This window comes from Carassius auratus, unplaced genomic scaffold, assembly GCF_003368295.1.
Source record: "Carassius auratus strain Wakin unplaced genomic scaffold, ASM336829v1 scaf_tig00003309, whole genome shotgun sequence".
NCBI lineage: Eukaryota > Metazoa > Chordata > Actinopteri > Cypriniformes > Cyprinidae > Carassius > Carassius auratus.
Window position 1 is genome coordinate 26,329 of NW_020523512.1, and position 5,504 is coordinate 31,832.

Sequence of the window (5,504 nt, forward strand, 5' to 3'; positions counted from 1 at the left end):
GCTGTTTGGGAGATTATTTTGAGCCATAGCTAAATGTCTTTTGTATGGCAAATAAACAGCCTATTGCTTGTTAAATGAGTCAGAACTACAACAAGTAACCAAAATGAGTCTACAAGTGAATGAGACTCATTCGGTGAATGACTGGAAAATAGGCCACGACACGACGCATTCAAAACAACATCAGGAGCTCTTAGATAACAGACAACAGACCTTTCAGTGCACTTTATAACATTTGCAGCTTGACAGATTGAATATAAACATCAATTTCGGAACAAAAGAAAGCGGGAACAGTGCTTGAGAACTCTCTTGAGTAAAGTTTAATAAAAAAAAAATGTACATGGTTTTTTGGATAGCAATGAAAACTTCGCCTGTCAGCGATGATGATAGCAACGGCACCCCATGAAAGTGTTGGGTAGAAAGAGAAGGAAATCAAAGCCCAAGATGAGGTAGATTGGTGTTTAGCATTTCCCCTAACATGACATGCTCATTAAAGATTAAGGCTAAAGAGACAGGCGAGGCTAATGGGAAGCGACGCAGCGTTTTAAGCCTCGGCCATGATGAGTTACAACCCTCAGCAGCCGCACTGCTGCGGTGACATGTTGACTGCTCTTGATTCAGCTGGTTCCTTCTCAGAGTCGGCTGTGCGAGCGGCGGATCCTCAGCGTACAACCAGCGCCGGCCTCAAGCACAGCTAACCTTTAGTCAGCTTAACGTTACAGAGATTAAAACACACTTGAGTGTACGTTTTTCTTTTGCTTTGTGCCGCCTTTGCTTTCATTACTGCGTAGTTCATGTAATCTTGTCTTCAGGGCTTATCCTGTGATTACCAGCTGTATTTGATTTGAGATATACACTTGTAATGAACTCAAGTCTTGAGGGAGTTTGCAACATTTCAGTTCAGCAAAACTTCATGTCTTATGCACATCAGGTAAAAGCTGTTTTGCTCAGGCTTTTTCATTATTTGAAAAATCTGCACCTGATGACTGAGCATGTATTGTTAAACAAACCCATTGCCTGCTGGAAAAACTAGTTAAAATCAGTTGGCTGGTCATAGCTGGTTTGCAGGCTGGATCTGTAAGTGTTTCGACCACTCCTTTAGCTGGGCATGCTATAAGACCATACTTCCAGCTTTATCCATTTTTTCATACAATACAGCTTCAAGAAGAAGAAAGGGAAGAACAGAATTAATAGTTACTGCTTAATATTAACTGACATTTGGGTTTGTTTTTCATAGAAGCTTTAGCTTAAAATGTATTAGAATATAGCTTTCATGGCTTTTTTGGTCCCTTAAATACAAATATTTATTCTTTAAATTAAATATAAAATCACAGCAGGGTAACCATGTGTTCCCCTCATCTTTTTTTTTCTTTTTTTTGTGTGTGTGCGTGCATATCCAACGGCATATTGGTTTGTCTTTTTTTTCTCCATTATTATTTATTTATTTGATAATGAATTCATCTTTTAAACACCAATCCTTTATATAGTTTTCAAACAGGGATGGGCAGTATTTCAAGTACATGTATTAGAAAAATACAAAATACTATTTTGTGTTAAATACCTTTCAAAAAAATCTAATGCATTTTGCATTTAATCATTTAATCTGAGTATTTTTAATTTTCTAAATGCACAAGGTCAACCTCCTAATTAGACTGCTGATTTCCTGATTTTCTTTTTGATTTTAGTATTTTTTTATACCTGTTGATACAGAAAAAAGCAGCAGTCTAATAAAGAGGTTGATTAGCAAAAAATATCTTATGTATTTTCTAATTACAAAAAATTTACCGGTAAATGTATTTAAATACAAATAGTATTTTGTATTTTAAATACATGTATTTGAAATACTGCCCATCCCTGTTTTCAAATGTATATTTTTTTCAGCTTTTTCAGTATTCGTCTATATAAACCTCATCCAGTTTCTCTTAGAAGCACTTTTGCCGGAGCACAATTTTTCCATCTTCTTTCCAATACATGCATACTGACCCTTCTAAATGAGGTTAGTGCACCTGGATCCTGGAGTGATGCTTTCTATTTAAGCCCTTAATGGCCTTGTACAGACACAGAGAAAGACCCAGATGAGACTAGTGTCTCCGTACATATTTGCAGAGAGCGCCTTGGTGGCAGGGTGATTGAGTTAACATGGGCATTGTTTGAAATGTCACCATCTGCCTCACAACTGCTGATCCCCAATCAATTTAAAATGAATACTGTTTCTTCTCCCTCCAAATCCAGTGGCAAGCTTTGAGATCTCCATTATAGATTGGCCTAATGAGCTTACGATCTGGGACAGACACTGGACATTTTCCAATAACGATCATGACATTTGGCCTCTAAGAATCATGTTAAAGTCATGCACATATATCTAGCATCACAGGAAGTAACATTATTAGATATTATCTATATGTATGTGTGTGTGTGTGTGTGTATATAATATATATTATACTTTTTTTTGTAGTTTTCCACAGAGACATACATATGTACATTTAAATAAATATTAAATACATTTATTTAAGGTTAATGATTGAACTTATCTTTGCTCACAAAACAGCCCAACGGTCATAAATAAATACATATAGCTTCTGATAAGTCAAAAGCTTAACGTAATGCTCAGGTTAAAGCTCAGTAAATGCTCAGTAAAGAATTGCTCAGGTTTTCTGCAAAAGAGAACATTTATTTTAATGAAAGTTTCATTCCATTTGCACGTCATCGAATGAACTGCGACCAGCTCACATTTACAGTTTAACACTTTGAAAACACGGAACAATAATACTGAATGTACATCTTTCAAGAATATTTAGTCCATCATTGTGGTATATAAATATTTGGTACAAAATTTCACAAGATATAAAGCAAAGTAGTACATGGACATAATCTACTCTCCCAAGCCACTGGTACATAGCATTGTTCATTAAACCAAGTTTTTACAGCATGAGTTACCATCTTTTTTCTTCATTTTTTCTTTTTACAGCGTATCAATGACAAAGAATGGATATTCCGCTTAGAAAACACAAATATTTACCTGTTAGAGTGCCGTTCAGAGCTGACTTACCCCCTCCTAACTGAAGAGGTGAAGGCAATCTCAGGCTTATTTTGTAGTTTGAAGAGAGGGCGCAATCATTGCGCAGTGATTTACTTTAAGATTTGACTCACACCTCAATACAACACTGTTGTAGTTAACATTCAGCTGAGGAATAAATCAGTTGAGCTTTTATACTTCCCTGGTTATTTGACGCTCGCTATTAAAAGCAGAATGTTGTCAAAGGAAAGGAGAGAACTTGCAGCTTCCAAAACTTTGATTAATTAAACAATTTTGGTTTCGATCTCTTGGTCCACGAAAGCTGTAATTCTATATATGGATATTAACGTTTCAATTCTATTTCGGCTTGTTTTGACTCTCTTGCGGTTCCTGTCAAGGTCTCATCTGAATGAATAGACAGAGAGGAAAAAGTCACACATACAGTGATTAAAGGTTACAGTATGGAGTGTAAATTTTGCAGCACGTCATTAAGAGGCCGTGTGAAAGTCTGAAAGTCATACTAAAGCAGTTCTGAATTCAAACCAAACGTTTGTCAGACCTGCTAAATGGAAGCAAAACACATTTAGGGTCCAATGACATTGCAGATAATTTTAAGCTTCTGGCTTTTTTTTTCTTTCTTTTTTTCACGTGGATGATGAAAACCAGTGTCAACCGTTAAACATCTTCTGACCCATTTTCTAGATGGGCTTCATACAATCCGTCTTGATTCGGGTTACAGGACAACACATCTTTTCTTGAGTGCGTAAGTAGATTAGTAAAAATATGCAAATGGTTAATAGTAAGGGTTTGAAAATTCCTGCCCAGTTATTAGACGATTCTTGTGATGTTGAACGGTTTGATTCTAAGCTGCCCGCTACATGTTGAGGTCTGATGGTGAATTCAAAGGCTCGAGTTTGGCGGTGGTTTTCATTACTTTCATAGAGTCCTCGGCCTTGGCCTTTTTTTTTTGTCAATGGCCTGCTCGAGTGTCACTTCAAGGTGTTTCACAGGCTCACAGCTCAACTGATAAACTGATCGTTGCAGCAGGATTTGAAGAGCGCTTCAGCATTAGATGCTCAGCTTTTTCAAAAGGAAGGTTTTCAGCGATGGTTTACGGATATGAAAACACTGCCAGACACCTCCAGAACAATTTGGGCATTATGCAGGAAGATGTCACTGCAGATGGATCTTTCTGTTCAGAGTTTGGCGTATGGATACGTCCTCCTCGCCAGAGCGTGAAGTTCTTCAGCCAATCAGGACAGAGAAACCGGCTGCCTGATTGTAGGACAAAGAGAAGGATAAAAGGGCACTTTGTAAAAGAAATTAGGCTGCCTCATTTCTGCCACTCCAGTCTTCATGAGAGGCAGATCAGCAAATGAGTCTGGCTCCACAGTCTGTCCAGTTAGGAGTCCCAGTCGCTGTCCTCGCCGCCATCATGTCTGCTAGCTTCCTGAAGCGTGGTCCCCACTCGCTGAGGTAGTTATACTAGTCCTGCTCCCCTTCCGAGGACACGGACCCCAGCGAGCTGAGCGACTCGGCCACCGATCCGTTACCTTCATACGCGTAGGTGGCCAGCGAGTCGTAAGGGGGGCTGTGGGGTGCCATCGTTTCTTGCACGCGCTGGTTGATAAAGTCCCGCACGTCTGCTTCTCTCGGGATGGCACCATGGTCTGCGCAGTGGCGGCGGAGGGTAGAGCGACTCGGGGGGTAGAATGTCTCGCCGCAGTTTGCTCTCCTCCATTACTTCCGGATGCCGAAGCGCTCCGATGTCAAAGGCCTGCGTGTCCTCCTCGCCACCGCCCTCGTCATTATAGCTGACCACATTGTCCCTCACGTCCTCCTTGGAGATGATTCAGGGGCTCTTTCTTCTTCTGACGTTTCAGTGCAGCAAACAGCACCACGATCACTACAGAATGAGAGAATTTTTTATTAATTAGTTATTAGTAAAATATTTATTATACTCATTAATGTATCAAAGGTTTGGGGTCAAGATTTTATGGTTAATTTAGCAAGGACACATAAAATTGATCAAACGTGTCAGATGCATTTATAATGTCACAAACTATTCAATAAATACAGTTGTGAACTATTCTATTATCAATGAATTATGACAAAAAGCATCAACGTTTCAAAAATCAGCATAGGCTACTGAATGATTTCTGAAGGATCGTGCGACACTAAAACTCAGAGTAATGGCTGCTGAAAATTCAAGCTTTGCATACAGAATAAATACATTTGAAACATTTTATTTTAATTGCATTCAAAATAAAATGTTGTGTTTACACACTATGGGTCTCATTCATGGAACACGAGCAGAAATTTTTTATGTTAAATCGCGTGTAAAGTGGTTTTGGCGTAATATTTTTCGGATTCATTAAAACTATCGTATTTTCCAAATGTTAGTTGGTACGAAAGAAATCTACCACCTGCCCCAGCCACGCGTAAATAGTGCGTTTAACGTCTGAACGTTTTGCTCATTAATACGGCTGCA

At 38.8% G+C, this 5,504-nt stretch overlaps 1 pseudogene; it reads right to left on the bottom strand.

Moving 5' to 3' along the window:
• Window positions 1–4,415: 4,415 nt before the first annotated feature.
• Window positions 4,416–4,919, bottom strand: LOC113070180 (cadherin-6-like; annotated as a pseudogene).
• Between the last annotated feature and the right edge of the window lie 585 nt (window positions 4,920–5,504).